We start from the raw sequence: 16,541 nt of genomic DNA on the forward strand, positions 1-16,541 counted from the left end.
TCTCTTTCTTAAAAGCTGTTTAAAGTCAACTGTGACTGACATCTGGAATAAAAGTAGTCTTTATCATTTATTACCCTTATATTTAATAAGAGTGTGAAAAAAATCACGTCTGACATCATCAGATCTCAGATGAAAGGTTCGCTTAGCCCCCAATTATCTCTTCATCAGCATTCAGTAATAGGTGTTTGAAGAAAGACTATACAGAAAAAAATAAAAAAAATCTGAAGAAGGGCTTATGGCCACCAAATCCTGTCTATTATTTAGAATTATATCGGATGTTCTACTAAAAATATTCCTAAACATTAAAACATTTGCCTTTTTCATATATGTGTAGAGAACCATAGCTACAACATACTATTTCTGTAAGAAGCAAGGTGTGCATATTCCCCTTGTATGGCCTTTCTGTCCCAGCAATTATGGTGTACTAGCATCCTGAGCCAGAGACTTAAACTGGACTACCGTGTTTAATAGCCACTATTGGATTTGTCTAATATCTTTGAACCTATTTATATTACAGATGGTTAAGACCTCCCCTAATAATGAACTCTACAATATGATTTGGCACTATAAGTTTGGTGTTTGTTTTAAATGTGCTGCCTGATAACTTCATCACATGCCCGTACATTCTGCAAATCACACATCCAAGTGTTATATAAATTGTACTTTGCCTTCTCTGCAGGATAATCTCTAACATAGTCTTCTTTGTCTATTTTTTTCCTAAAAAATTTCATGGGCCCGCTCTCCATGACTCACTATCCTCATTACCTTTTCTATAATACTTTCAGTTTTAGTAGTCCCTACATCTCAAAGGATATAGAACAGCATGAACTTTTCAGGATATGGGTGAACCATGAATTTATACAATTAGACAGTAATAACTTGGGTTTTGCACTTTTCCCATAATACCTAACATCAAATTTCACATTTTAATTGCTGCTGAGTGTTAAGCTATTAATATTTGCAAACAACTACCTATAAAAATGTTTAGGTAACTTTCCTGAGCCAAAAGAGGTCATTTCAACAACAATACTTCTACACTAGTTTGCTTATTTTACCCACATGCATAGCTTCATAATTTATAGAATCACAAAATGCTTAAGGTTGGAAGGGACCTCTAGAGGTCATCTAGTCCAACCCCCCTGCACACGCAGGGTCACCTAGAGCACGGGGCACAGGACTGCGTCCAAGTGGGTTTTGAAGATCTCCAGAGAAGGAGACTCCTCAACCTCTCTGGGCAGCCTGTTCCAGGGCTCTGGCACCCTCATTGTTAAGAAATTTTTCCTTAAGTTCCTGTGGAACTTTTGGTGCTTCAGTTTCTGGCCATTTCCTTTAGGTCTTTCGGTGGCCACCACTGAAAACAGGCCAGCCCCATCCTCCTCATTGCCTCCCTTGAGATACTTCTAGACACTGCTCAGGTCCCCTCTCAGCCTTCTCTTCTCCAGCTGAACAGGCCCAGCTCCCTCAGCCTCTCCTCATAGGGCAGATGTTCCAGGCCCCTGATCATCCTTGTAGCCCTGTGCTGGACTCTCTCCAGCAGCTCCACATCCTTCTTGTACTGTGGGCCCAGAACTGGACACAATACTCCAGATGAGGCCTCACCAGCGCTGAGTAGAGGGGCAGGATCCCCTCCCCGGACCTGCTGGAGACGCTCTTCTTAATGCACCCCAGGATCCCATTGGCCTTCTTGGCCACGAGGGCACACTGCTGCCTCATGGTCAACTTGTTGTCCACCACGACACCCAGGTCTCTCTCTGCAGAGCTGCTCTCCAGAAGGTCAGTCCCCAGCCTGTCCTGGTGTCTGGGTTATTCCTCCCCAGGTGCAGAACCTTGCACTTGGCCTTGTTGAACTTCATGAGGTTTTTCACCACCCAGTTGTCCAGTCTGTCCAGGTCCCTCTGGATGGCAGCGCAGCCCTGTGGGGTATCAGCTACTCCTCCCAGTTTCGTATCATCAGCAAACTTGCTGAGGGAGCACTCTGTGCCTTCATCCAGGTCATTGATGAATAAACTGAACAGGACTGGACCAAGGACTGACCCCTGGGGGACCCCGCTAGCTACAGGCCTCCAACTAGACTCGGCACCACTGATCACCCCCCCTCTGACTCTGCCATCCAGCCAGTTCCTAATCCACCTCACTGTGCACTCATCTATCCCACATGTCTGGAGCTTGCCCTGGAGGATGTTGTGAGGGACGGTGTCGAAAGCCTTGGTGAAGTCGAGATAGACGACATCCACCGCTCTCCCCTCATCTATCCAGCTGGTCATTCCATCATGGAAGGCTATCAGGTTAGTCAAGCAAGATTTCCCCTCGGTGAATGGGGACTTTCCCTGCTGTTCCCTGCTGACTACTCTTGAGCACCTTCTTGTCCTCCATGTGCCTGGAGACAAGGGCCAGTATGAGCCATTCCATCACTTTTCTGCGAATGGAGGTGAGGCCGACTGGTCTGTAGTTGCCTGGGTCCTCCTTCTTGCCTTTTTTGAAGACTGGCGTGACACTGGCTTTCTTCCAGTCCTCTAGCACCTCCCCCGTTCTCCAGGATCTTTCAAAGATCATGGAGAGCGGCTTAGCCATGACATCCGTCAGCTCACGCAGCACTCTGGGGTGCATCCCATCAGGGCCCATGGATTTGTGGGTATCGAGTTTCCTTAAGTGCTCTCTGACCCAATCTTCCTCTACCCAGGGCAAGTCTTCCCCTCTCCACCAGCTTCTTCTCTTGTCCTTGGGGCCTGGGACTCTAAAGGGCTGCCCTTGGTAAACACCAAAGCAAAGAAGGCATTCAGCAACTCTGTTTTTTCTGTGTTATTTGTAACCAGGGTGCCCATCCCGTTCACCAGCGGGCCCACGTTTTCCCTGATCTTCCTTTTACTGTTAATATATTTGAAGAAGTTTTTCTTCTTATTTTCAACATCCCTTGCCAGATTGCGTTCCAAATGCGCCTTAGCCTTCCTTGTCGCATCTCTGCATTCCCTGACAATGTTCCTGTATTTCTCCCAGGGGGCCTGACCTTTTTTCCACAGTCTGTATACCGCCGCCTTCTGCTTGAGCATTGCCACAAGCTCCCTGCTCATCCACACAGGTCTCCTGCCCCCTCTGCCTGCCTTCTTACACACAGGGATGCACTGCTGCTGGGCGTGGAGGAAGCGCCGCTTGAAAACTAACCCTTGGGCCCCCCTACCTTCTAGAGCTCTAGCCCATGGGATTCTGCCAAGGAGGTCTCTGAAGAGGCTAAAGTTGGCCCTCCTGAAGTCCATGGTTGCAAGGCTGCTTACAGCCCTGCCTCCTCCTCGTTGGATCCTGAACTCCACCAACTCATGGTCACTGCAGCCGAGGCTACCCCCCACCTTCACATCTCCTACAAGTCCCTCCCTATTTGATAGCACGAGGTCCAGTAGCCCACGTCTCCTCGTCGGCTCCTCCACAACCTGCGTCAAAAAGTTATTGTCGACGCTCTGCAGGAACCTCCAGGACTGTTTGTGCCTGGCCGTGTTGTCCTTCCAGTTGATGTCGGGGTAGTTGAAGCCCACCATGAGAACCAGGGCCTGTGACCGTGGGGCAATATCCAGCTGACTACAGAAGGCCTCATCAACCTCCTCGTCCTGGTCAGGTGGCCTGTAGCAGACACCCACCACAGTGTCTCCCACATTAGCCTGCCCTTTAACCCTTACCCACAAGCTCTCAACTCGCTCGTCCTCCACCCCCAGGTTGAGCTCCATGCATTCCAGGTGCTCTTTCACATAAAGAGCAGCTCCACCACCTTGCCTTCCCAGCCTGTCCTTCCTAAAGAGCACATAGCCTTCCATGGCAGCGCTCCAGTCGTGTGAGCTATCCCACCACATCTCTGTGATTCCATTGAGATCATGACGCTGGGACCGCACACAGATCTCCAGTTCGTCCTGCTTATTCCCCATGCTTCGCATATTGGTGTGCAGGCTTTTCAGGAAAGTAACTGAGCCTGCAGGTTTCCTAGGAGGGGTGAATGAGGACCCTCTATAATCATATCCCATTCTCACTTCCCCACTCCCATACTCCCGCTGGAAGCCGTCTGACCTTGGCTGTGTGGTACTAATCACTCTGTCTGTGTGACACACCCCTTCCCCCTTCTCGCCTAGTCTAAAGCCCTCCTAACCAGGTTGGCCAGCCTTTTGACAGAGACATGTGCCCCTCTTGCTGAGGTGGTTCCCATCATGCCCCACCAGCTGGTGGTCATCAAACAGAGTCCCATGGTCACAGAAGCCAATAGCCGTTTGCCAAGCCCAGCGGCACAGCCAGTTGTTAATTGGCGATATCCGCCTTCTCCTCCTTGTATCCATTCCCCTCGTTGGTAGGATAGAGGAGAACACTACCTGGGATCCCATACCTTTCATGGCCATCCCTAGGGCTCTGAAATCTCGCTTGATATCCCTCAATTTCCCCATGGCATCATTAGTGCCCCCGTGAAACAGTACCGGGGGTAATAGTCAGACTCCTGGACAAGCCTTGGGAGCCTCTCTGTAACATCCTTTATTCGAGCCCCTGGCAAGCAGCAGATCTCTCTGGATGAGGGGTCTGGTCTACACATTGGCGCCTCCGTGCCTTGCCGCGTGGAGTCACCCACAACGATCACCCGCCACTTCTTCCGAGTGCTCCTTTTCTCCTTAGGGGGAGCAGCCTCAGGGCATGGACCTGACTGCCTCTCTGCAGACAGCCCCCTAGATGGGCCTTGGTTCATGACCTCGTCTATCTGATCCCCAAGTTCCAGGGCCTCGCACCTGTTGGACGTGGTCACTGGTGGAGGTGAGGCGGGCCGTGGAAGGGTTCTCCTGCCACCTCGAGTAGGGACCTGTTTCCATTGTTGATCGTCCCTCGATACTGTTAATTCTGCCCCCTCTGCCCTATGGCAAGAGGGTACTGGGTTTACAGACTGAACTGGGGGGTTCTCTGGGTGGTTTTCCTGGGAAGACTGCAGCACGCAGCTCCACCAGTCTATTTCTCTTTCACATTCCCTGATGGCCCTCAGCCTTTCTACCTCCTCCTTCAGCTCTACCACCAGGCTGAGCAGGTCACCCACCTGCTAATTCATCAACATTCATTCAGTTTAGACTGACATACTACCATCCAGTTCTGTGAAATCCATCCACAATTATTGAGAGACAGGTTTAGGTTCCTTAACCGAACATCACATCATCAGCGAATTTTGTTGCCTCATCATTTACTTCTTTCCAAATCATTTATCAACACATTGAATACCAATGAGGGACCAAACTGCCATTCTTTCCATTATGAAAACTAAACATTATTCCTGCTTCTGCTTCCTACCTTTCCCTGCTATCTTTGAGGAATTTCCTTACTGACTACATACTTCCTTTACTAGCCTTTATATTTTTTAGAAATCTTGATGAGAATATTTTAAAAACATGCAAGTACAATGCACCGACAGACCCACTCTTGTTCACAGAATCCTTCAAAGAACCTGACCCTAATAGCAAAAGGGCCCAATAGATAACAGAGCACGGGCATGCTACATCTGTGGAGCATCGCTTGGCTCTTCGCAAGACATGCTGCCTCCTTCTCCACAACGGCATGTGTGCAGCACAAAACAGATAACAACCCTTCGAATCCACACACCAGAAAAAGCAACATCACTAATTCCATCTTTGTGTATAACTTACAATGTTAAATACAAACACAGGAAGAAAAACTGTAGCTCTTGACAGAAGCATTCACTCAGAAAATAAAATATGAAAGAAGCGTAAAAAGTCTGACAGAAGATATTACAGAACATGATATTGGTCAGCAGTTTTCTCACCCTTTTATCACACTGCAGCCAATGCTGGTCACATCTTAAATATGTATACAGCAGAATTGACAGAGATACAGAAATGGAAAAATTAGGAATCAAATAATTCTCTTACAAAGAGGAACTGAAAAAGGGCTTGTTTACATTACAAAGAAGAGGGAAAATATACAATAAGACTAGCCTTGAGACAAAATTAGGAGCACATATCTTGTAATAGAAGAGCTAGGGGGTCCACCAAGAAAAACACAAGGCAACAAATTTGAAAGCAAGAAAAGCTTTGTCATTCAGTATAGTTAATCTGAGGCACTACCAAGGCATAGGCTTTGACATGAGACTTGGAAGATGCAGAGAAGAACCACCTCAGCTAGGAGCCCTTGGTTTTCCTCAACATGAGCCACACAGTAAGATCTTTACATGTGGGACATGCCACGTGCTTCAGCAGCAGGGAGTGGGGTACCAGGCAGCCCACGGAACTGTTATGAAAGTAGGTATCTCACAGGTTCTTCCTCACTGCCTCGGGCTCAAGCTGGTCTACGCACGCTCCTAGACCCCAGGCAGACCCCGTGACAGCATTCCTGGAAGGGCCACCAGCTTGCTTTTCTGAAGCTAGACCTGGACTCCCAGGTACAAAGATGGCACCAATGTTACTTACAAACCTCGGCCTAGACATTTACTTTAGTACAATAATATACAGAACTGTAATATTAAATTTAACAAGAACAAATTGCCTGGAAAGAACAAAGACCACCGAACAGATGCAAACACTGGGAACTACCAGGAACCTTTTGTGAGGGCAGCTTATTGTCTTGCATTAATCATGAGGGATTTGAAAGACTGTTCTGGGAGGTGGCTGGAGATTGGACTATTGTCTTCTGATTATAAATAAGTGTTATGACATATAAATAAAGCACCCAGTTTGGTGGCATGAGTCAAACAGCAGATGCCAATGGAGAAACTGTTAAAAATGAAGGTGCATTTACAAGGATGGTAATTAGTCCAACAACCTTCAACAGCATCATTCAGAGCCTAGAAATGAATTCAAAGTCACCTCTCATAAAATGGAGTGCATGGCAGAACTGTCATATCAATACATGAAGGCATCATATTAAGATGGATACATTTAAACAAAGTGTGTTTTTAAATGCAAAGATCAATATGGCAACAAAGCACAGAGAACATCCCCATAAAGCAAGAGATCATATCTTGAAAAGCAGAAATTCTGAAATTGAAATAGGGACCACAGCTCCCAATTCCCAATTGAAATAGGGAAAACAGCTCCATCTGATTTACCTGTGCCACACTAAGGCTCCAGAAGCCAAAGCAGCTCTTGGACAGATAAGCAAATAGGAATAGCAGGATGATTGTCTTTATATGGTTTATATATATTTTATATGCACTACTGAAATCCACGTTTGAATACTGAATGAAGTTCTGCCATGTACAATTTACAAAAGAGCCAAGAAAGCAATTCAGATGTCTGAAAAATACTGTCCATTAAAGTTGTGAAAAAATCATGTGAATATGTGAACATGTTTAATGAACAAAACCTAATGTCTGGTGTTGACACGATTATGATGTTTAAGTATATTCCATGTATGTACAACATACTCAAAAAATACTAAGTACAAGCAAAACAACAACAAAAAAGCTTTTTAATTAAATTAGAAAAAAACAGAACATGAGACAGAGTGGACAAAAGCTTGCTCCAGAGAAACAGCAGTACAAAGCGTTACCATGTAATGTGCCAGTTAAGAGCACAGAAGAAAACCTGCACTCTTGGAAGGCACTTCTAGGAGAGCCTTCGTCCTGTGCATTTAGGACAGCCTGGCTGTCACAAACAAGATGCCTACAACACCAAAGAGAGAGGCGAGCGTGGTCATTAGAAAATCCTCCTATCCTTCCTTGTCCCAAGACAGTTTGGACCTGCCTAAATCATTCTTCACAGATGTTTCTCTAAGTTCCTAAAATCTCCAGTGATGAGGACTCTACCGGCAGTAATCCTATTTTTAGTTTACCGTACCTTGCCAAACTGCTGAGGCAAATTGCATATTGTCTTTCTGAAAGATCTAAGTTATTGGGCTCACAACGGTAAGGCAATTAGTGCCTTAAAAATATAGGTGTCAGATAGATGGTCTAAAAGTTTCTTTTAGCCACTAGTTCAAAACCAGATACTTTGGTCTGATTCAGTATAACAAGAGTCCTTATGTTCATATAAGTCATAATTAGTAAGTTGGTACTGCAATCTATCTGTGACATACTTTACTTAGCTCAGCCTGAAGTGAAAAGCCACATATAGCAGGCACTAGGCAAAGTTCTTAACTATGCTGCAGTGCACTAAGCAACATGTTTGTAACAAGCCACACCAGACAGCAAATGCAGGGCTAACATTTCTTAAAATCAGAAAGGTTATAACCTATACTATTTCCAATCCAAAATGGACTGCATTCTTCTACCAGACCATTTACTTAACCAGTGAAATGACCTGTGCAGGTTCTAAACAGCAAAAATGCACCACTTCAACTGTGGGAAAGATATCCCTTACAGACATACTGTGTATTGACTGAGAAAAGATAGGTGGATGCAGCTGTGTATTCAGCAGGGAAAGCAACAGGGACAGAGGAACTAATAGTAAGAAATAGAGAATAGCAGATTTGAGTGTTTTCATCACAGAAATGACCAAGACCCATCAAACGTCAGCAGGCATTGGAGCTGGAAAGAGCTAACTCTGTTAACTTAAACCTGCTGTAAGAAGCATGGTAACTCACAAATGAATAGTGCTCAGTAAGAACTAATCACACTCTTAGCCAGTGGAACGTGAATTTCTGCAAAATTTCATTCTTTCCTTTATCAGGCTTACTCTGAGCTACTGCATTCCCTCCCCTTGCTCTCCCTGAGCTAGCCTGCTTGCCTGAGTGGGCTCTCTCCCTGACTGCACACACTTCTGGCACACAGAAGTAGCAGGCCTAGTGAAAGAAAAAGGACACGACAAGATCAGTTACAGCCAGGAAGCAGCCAGGTCTCACAATGCCAATATTTCCCAGACATCCAAAGCTAAACATTATCCAATCCCAATAAAAGTGACCAACACCTTCCTCCCACCTAGAAGAAGTCACTTCTCAAAGGGCTAAACCTACCTGCACCACACTAGGCAGATGATGAACGCCTGGAGTCACATGTATATGGACCAAGAGAAAACAGGAAACTTATCCAGCAGGATGGAGCGGGAGACCAGATATTATGTCATGATGAGTTAGCAGGAGATATTCTAATTGAACTGAAGCAGGAACAGCTCTAACACAGCAGTCTCAGGATGCATCTGGATCCAGCTCTGAAATAAGAAAGTACATACTGAGTATGAAAGAAGCAATACTCAATATCAGTAAAACTTGCCAATATAGTACCAACCCATGTGACACTTCGCAAGTTGCACAATTGAAAAGGAGAAAAAAAAAGAAAAAAAAAAAAGAGGAGAGCGAGAATGAGCAAGAAAGAAAAGTTGCACATGACACAATGATTAAAGACTTCTCTACATAAAAAAAAAATTGCAGATGGATGCACATCCATGTTGCCAAGACACGGTACTCAACTTTTAGACTGGAACCAGCTTGTATATGCAGGAGCTTATAAAACATGAAGAAAATACAATGCCTGTTTATTTCTGTAAATGGAAACACACTCTAATAAAACTTATATATTCACAAAATAGTTAAAGTTGGAAGGGACTTCTGGAGACCCTCTAGTCTAACTGAGAAGCAAGATATGTTATCACACAGAAGATATATTTTGGTTTTATTTCTCAGTTATATTTCTACTGTTCGACCTCTCCTATGACCCTTGCAAAAGCAGGCTAGTTCAGGAATTTAACCAAGTCTGCTTGCTTTCATTCTTCAAAAAAGAAATCTTTAAAGGGTATCACCATACCTCCACATTTTAGCAGCACTGTTGGCTGCCCTGAAAGTCTGGTGGGAACATTGTAGACTGGGAGATCACACAGATCCTGTGTGCAGTTATGTAGCTTATGCAGCTGCATATTCATGACAAGTCCCAGGGAAGTTTAGACAGGGTAAGAAGGAAAAGGCAGGTGCTCCTTGGCACAGTTGAGCCAGCAGCACCTGTGTCTACAGAGCTCTGCTTCTTTGACAGCGCTCTGCTGTAGTTGATGAAGGAATGAAGCGCCACAGCAGAACATATGTGAGCACCAGTGTTCACAGCATTCACAGGTGTAAGCTCACGCCAGTCAGAAGGTCAGAGGCAGATGTTCAAAGAACAGATAGGTAAGAAAGGGCAATACAAGCATTACAGTGCCAGCCTAGGCAGTACTGGTCCACATAAAAGAGACAACTCTACCAGACAGTAACAGGCCCTGAGTCCAACAGGATCAAAACAAGGCAAAAACAAAGGGCAGGAAGAAGAGCACAATGAACTGTGCTAAAAGAGAGATGAAGTCAAGGAAGGAGTGCCCAGGAAAGCAGTCGCTGATGCAGAGCACAGCAATGTGGGCAGCATAGGTGAGAAGCGTTGGGCCAGGAGAGCAAGGTACAGCAGAACACAAGGTATAGGAAAGAACATTCCCAAGCAGGACAACAGCCTCCCACAAGGGAGGCAGCAAGGCAGCTTGTCCATTGCAGGGGTGAAGTTGGTCTCTTCTGCAAGGAAGTTCTGGGAACACATAGTGGTGAGTTGTCCATTTGTTTAAGGTGAGAGATGCTCAAAGTCACCCGGCATCCCAGGGCAGTGCTGGGAATCTTGGCCTCTGCTGAGGCTTTTCCTAACTACGGCAGAGAGGCTGGTCTCACCCAGGAAGGCTCTAGAATTATCAGCAGGCAATGAACTAACTCCAGGGGTCAGAGGTGACTACTGAGAGGACACCAGTACAGTGCACAAGTGCCCCAGTCGGTGCTAGCAGTGCTCCCTCCTCAGCCTGATGGCCCATTTCCACTGGAGTCTTCCGCAGCAGCAGCCTGACACAGGCTCTCTCTGTGCATCATGGATGGAGAGCATGCCGGAGACCCTGGGGGATGGAGGAGCAGCCGCCGGCAGCCTAAGTAGAGCCAGGGGTGGCTCTGTGCAGGCAGGAGCGTGAGGAGACTGTCTCAGCGCCATGGGGAGCACTAGTCTCCCACAGATGTGGATCAGCCCCTCTGGCACATGGGGAGCCCCGGGACTGCGCGTCTGGCCCTGCGTTCATCCGCATGGGGCAGCTCACAGGTGCCAGGACAGATGGACCGCGCCTCGCAGAGACGCCGCAGCCGGGCGGCTCCGGGAGCCCGTAGGACGCCGCGCTGCGGGGGCCGCTGCCAGCCCGGACACGGTGCCGGAGGCGGGACCCGCTCGCTGGGACCCGCTCTGCGGGGCACCTGGGCCGGGACCCCGCGGCGGCCGGGGCGCGAGCGGCGCCCCCTCCCGGCCGCCCCCGCGGGCCGAGCCCAGCGCCGCGCGGCGAGGGGCGGGGGGCAGCGCGGGGCGCCGCGGCCCGCGGGGCGGGGCTGCGGCCGCGGGCAGGGCCGGCTCCGCGGCCCGGGGCAGGCTCACCGTCCCGTCCGCGCTCCTCCCCGCCGCGCCGCTCTCCCGCTCGCGCCGCCGCCGTCGTCCCAGCGCCGGGCGCGGGGCGCCTGCGCGGCGCTGCGGAGAGCGGCGCAGGGGCGTCTGCGAGGTGCGCGCCGCGCGGGGGCCGCGCCGGGCCGCCCGCCGCGCCGCGGAGCGTGAGGGTGAGGGCAGGGCTCGGGGGAGTCCCGGCACGGCGAGTCCGCGGGGTGCCGGCTGCGCGGTCCCTGCGCCCGCCGCCGGGCTGCGGGGCGGCGCGGCCGCCTCAGCGCCCCCAGCTCGGGCACATTCCCCCCGCCGCCCATCCCCGCAGCGCCCCCCTCCGCTTCAGCGCCCCCAGTGCCTCGCGCCTTCCCCCCGCTCCGCTCATCCACCCAGCCGAGGCCGCGGCCCCAGCGCCTTCCCCATCACCTCAGCGCCTTCCCGCCCTCGGCGCCCGCGCCTCCTCGGCGCCTTCCCCGCCCTCGGCGCCCCCCGCCGCCTCAGCACCTTCCCCCCACGTTCCCCGGCAGCGCCCCCCGCCCAGCGTCCGCTGCCGCCTCAGCTCCCTCATCGCCCCCGCCCGCCTCGCTGTCATCTGGGCTGGCCCGAGCCCTCCGTAAGACCCCGGCCCGCCTGCTCGGGCACCCGCGGGGCTGCCGGGGACGAAGGGACGAAGCGGGGGCAGGCGGGGCCTACAGCGCCCCGGCAGGGACCACCTGCGCTGCCTCCGGCCTCGCTGTGTGGTGGGATCCAGAACCACCAGCATTCTGGAGCGGAGCAGAGCTCGGGAGGAGCCCTATTCCCGACTAAACGGGTCTGTGCCTAGAACTTCTGTTCTAGGTCTGTCATGGGTGGCCCTCTCGCAGGAACCCAGTCCGTTCTGGGAGAGCTGGTGAGGATATGGGGTCTGGTTGGGACATGGGATCGGGAGCTGGTGAAGTAGTGGGCCCCATACAGTGCCTCATAGGGCCCTAGTTAGTAACAGAAAAAGGAAAGGAAAATGATTTAGTGAATATCCAGTGGAAGACATTTATGAAGTCCATTTTCAAAGAATGATCTGGAGGAGGTTGAGGAAGCATTGGAAAGAGTGAAGGATAAAATGGTGACTTAGAAGGAAGAGTTAAGGGAAGGAGTGAGGAAAAGCAGCAGAGGAGTACATACGACATGACTTATGATAGGTGTGTAAGTATTGCTCAAGGCAGATAGCAGCCAGCAAATTCTCCTGAAAGCAAGTCTACATTCTGTAGTGAAGAATGGAGGAATCTACTGAGAAAGATGCTTCATTTTCCTTGAGAAATGCGCACCTGTGGGTTAGTCTGTGGGCAGCCTGTCATGCCTTTTCCCTGTGGACAAGAGGGTCACCGTTGCTCTCAGGAGCCTGCTCTCCCTTCTCTTTCTTGAGTGCCAGCAGTTTGCTGTGCACCACTTTGGAGTGACCAAATCCAGCTCCCAGCAGCTGTGGCAGCGATATGCACAGCTGTCCAGTGGACTGTGCACACACAGCTCACCCGCCGAGCATGGCGACAGGAGGAGAAGGGGAGTTGTCCAAATGAAAGCAGCTGCACATCCCCCTCACTTTGAAGACACACACCATCTGCATCCCAGAGCTGGGGAGAAAACTGATCATACACTTTGAGTTTGCAATCTCGCATTTCTCTCTGATCAGCAAACACTATTCCAGTAGGGTAAGCAAGCTGTCCAGGACATTCAGAGGACCAAGCACCACACCCAATTTATGGAAGAGAAAGAAATATATCCAAGAATACATGGAGCCTGAAGAAAGTTAAGTACACACAGGAATAAGCAAACCTGGAACACAACAGAGTAATCACAGCTGAAGACAGTAAACTACTAAAAAGGCATTGTGTCCTTTCAGCTTTATAAGGCCAAAGATGACAAGGCGATTTGTCTTCCTGGGCTATTTGTACAGACCAAGGATTCTGTATCATGATCCTCGTACCAAGTCCACCAGTTCTCGCTGAACTGGAGCATGTATTTGAAAAAGATCCTTTTGTGTTGGTGACATAAAAATGGTGGTTCAAGGTCAAATCATAAGCCCATCTGACTCACTTTTTGACTGTGCCAACACTGAACGCCTAGAAACAGATAATGAAAATAAAGCAGACATATAATGATACTTCCCTGAATGTCCTCCTGGCTCATGGTGTTTGTGATTCAGCAACCTCCAGTGATGGAAGCAGTGGCTTTGACTTTGCATTTAATAGCCTTTTTCAGGTTTCTCTTTTTGCAACTTTGATTCACTATGTATTCACAGTAATGAAATTTAAGGCCTCAAGGGACCATCCAGTTTGCCTACCTCTGTATGACAAGTCATTTCACATGCACCTTCGGTAACACAAACTAAATAAATTATGACTTCTACTGCTCTGTAATTTCAGTGGCTAATCACTTAAACGTGTTTGTTTTCATTGGGAAATACCTGTTGCAGTTTAAAGTGGTTAATTTTGGTGTTATTGTTCTTATGCCTTTTATCCACCTGATTAAAAAGCTCTGTGGAATCCAGTATCTTTGATGATTGTACTTATACACTGTAATCAAATCACAGAATCACAGAATGGGGTTAAGGTTGGAAGGAACCTCTAGAGATCATCTAATCTGGCCCCCCTGCTCAAGCAGGGATGCCTAGAACACATGGCACAGGGTCGCATCTGGGTGGGTTTTGAAGATCCCCAGAGAAGGAGACTCCACAACCTCTCTGGGCAGCCTGTTCCAGGGCTCTGGCACCCTCACATGTCTTCCTGATATGGAGATGGACCTAACTGTGTTTGAACTTGTACCCATAACCCCTTGTCCTATCACTGGCCACCAATGAGAAGAGTTTGGCCCCATCCTCCCTACATTCACTCCTAAAGTACTTGTACATGTTGATCAGATCTCCTCTCAATCTTGTCCAGGCTGAACAGGCCCCACTCGCTTAGTCCTTCCTCATACAATAGATGCTCCAGTCCCTTCATCATTTTCGTTGCTCTATGCTGGACCCTCTCCAGAAGTTTCATGTCCCTTTTGTACTGGGGAGCCCAGAACTGCACCCAGTACTCCAGGTGCAGCCTCACCAGAGCTGAGCAAAGGGGCAGGATCCCCTCCCTTGACCTGCTGGCAACTCTCCTCCTGATGCAGCCAGGATCCCCTTGGCCTTCTTGGCCACGAGGGCACATTGCTGACTCATGGTTAACTTGTTGTCAACCAGGACTCCCAAATCCCTCTTCATGGTGCTCTCTGTGCCCTCGTCCAATTCACTGATGAGCAAGCTGAACAGTGCTGGGCCCAGTACTGACTCCTGTGGGACACCACTGGCCACAGGACTCCAGCTAGATCTGGCCCTGTTTATCACCACCCTCTGGGCTCTGCAATCCAACCAGCTTTCAATGCACCTCCCTGTCCACTCATCCAGTCCACACTTCCAGAGCTTTCCTATGAGTAGGTTATGGGAGACGGTGTCAAAACTCTTGCTGAAGTCAAGGTATACAACATCTATGGCTCTCCCATCATCCATCCAGCCAGTCATCCCCATCATAGAAGGCTCTCAGGTTCGTCAAACACGAATTCCCCTTGGTGAATCCATGCTGACTACTCCCAATCACCTTCTTTTCCTTCACATGCCTGGAGATGGTCTCTAGGACGAGCTGCTCTATCACCTTTCCAGGGATGGAGGCGAGGCTGACCGGCCTGTAATTTCCCAGGTCCTCCCTCTTGCCCTTTTTGAAGACTGGTGTGACATTGGTTTCTTTCAGTCCTCAGGCACCTCCCCTGCTCTCCACGACCTCTCGAAGATGATGGAGAGCGTCTGAGCAATAACCCCCGCCAGTTCTCTCAGCAGTCATGGCTGCATCCCATCTGGGCCCATAGATTTATGTTTGCCTAAATAATTCCTAACCCAATGCTCCTCAACCAGCAAGGATCACCTCAGAACCTTCTTTCTAAGTAGAGTTCTGCATCTCACATTGCAAAATATTTTTCCAACCATCAGAAAACAAAATGTTAACCTTTTGTCATTTCTGTTTACTTGTTTTAAGCCTTCAACAAGAGCTAGGCTACCAGGAGCCTTATTGGTCTCTCCGATCAACAGTGTGTCTACCTGTATAGATTATCTCATGCCTTAACCTTAAGTGTAAGCTTCTGGGACTTGTAGCTCTGGTGCAGGTCAGATTAAGCTATTTTCACATTAACATGGTCAAGTTCTATTCAGACTTTTATTTATAATGTAGTCCTCTTTGGCAGAGCAGCATGTCTTCACTTTCTCCGGGTATGAAAGCTTGCACTTGGCTGTTTTGAAAGAAAAAGCATTTGGCCTACCCTGCTACAGAGGGCTCTCTGGGGTTATCTCATCTTGATTGCTGTTTTCTGCTTCAATCATTCGTATGCCTTGAAGATTTTATCAGTAGAAATCTTGCACGTGCTTTCAGATCATAAATTGAAGTGTAGAACAACACTGGGTGGAGAACCATCCTCCCAAGGATCTAATTGGAAGTGCTTATATCAAACAAATGGCACTTCTTGATATGCCAACCCATCCTCACTTGAGAGATTTGAAGTTATAAAGCTTTCTGAAAGTTAGAGCATTGCCCCTAAATCAAATGATTTTCAAGTCTACAATGGCCCTATGATCGTCCTTAAAGCAATGTGCAATTTAAAGACTGAAATGAAATTCTGCCAATTCCTATTTGCTGAACAGCAACCTTGACTATTATTAGTTAGACAGTAATGCCAGTTACAGTAAATTATAAGTTAGCATTTCCAATTTCAGTTGCTTACAGTCTAACATTAGGTTTTCACCTATTTAACATAGACTACATGAAAACTCAAGTCAAGTGGGACTGACAGCTGCTGAAGATAAACCAACGGCTGCCTACTTCCACTGACAGGCATGCAGCAAGCCCATGGATATACCTGTTGGTCCTAAAACCCCATACATTGAAGTTAGGCAGAATCAGGAGCACAGCTGAAACGCATGGGATAACTAAAGAATTTTGCATCCTTTGAAATGTTTGCACAAGCTCACAGCTTTAAAGTTCAGTAAGTGTAGAGAGACTCAACAGGTAATCAAGAAAATCAGGTAATCAAGTTGAAACCGAACTGTTAAGCAGATAGCATGACTAGCAGATTTAACTAACTGGAAGATGAAGTGACACATTTTTCCTTTGCAAGTATAAAACTTTGCTCCAGGTGCAGAATCTAAGACTAGTTTTGGTGGACCTTCAGAGAACACCTAGTTCCTCTC

General features: G+C 48.3%; 1 protein-coding gene across 2 annotated transcripts in view; it reads right to left on the bottom strand.

Moving 5' to 3' along the window:
- The window catches only part of SMARCD3 (SWI/SNF related BAF chromatin remodeling complex subunit D3), an 80,740-nt gene extending 69,397 nt beyond the window's left edge, over window positions 1-11,343 (bottom strand). The window contains exons 1-2 of one of the 2 annotated variants that reach the window (XM_088519960.1): window positions 11,309-11,343; window positions 8,911-9,104 (exon numbers count right to left, since the gene is read on the bottom strand). The gene's annotated coding sequence lies outside the window, so the exon portion shown is untranslated. Of the gene's footprint in view, window positions 1-8,910; window positions 9,236-11,308 lie in introns of those variants that run through there. The other variant, XM_088519959.1, reaches the window with a different exon arrangement.
- Window positions 11,344-16,541: the final 5,198 nt, after the last annotated feature.

The sequence above is a fragment of the Tinamus guttatus genome, unplaced genomic scaffold (genome assembly GCF_059628265.1).
Source record: "Tinamus guttatus ecotype Peru unplaced genomic scaffold, ASM5962826v1 Tinamus_guttatus_pri_ptg000078l, whole genome shotgun sequence".
Lineage (NCBI taxonomy): Eukaryota > Metazoa > Chordata > Aves > Tinamiformes > Tinamidae > Tinamus > Tinamus guttatus.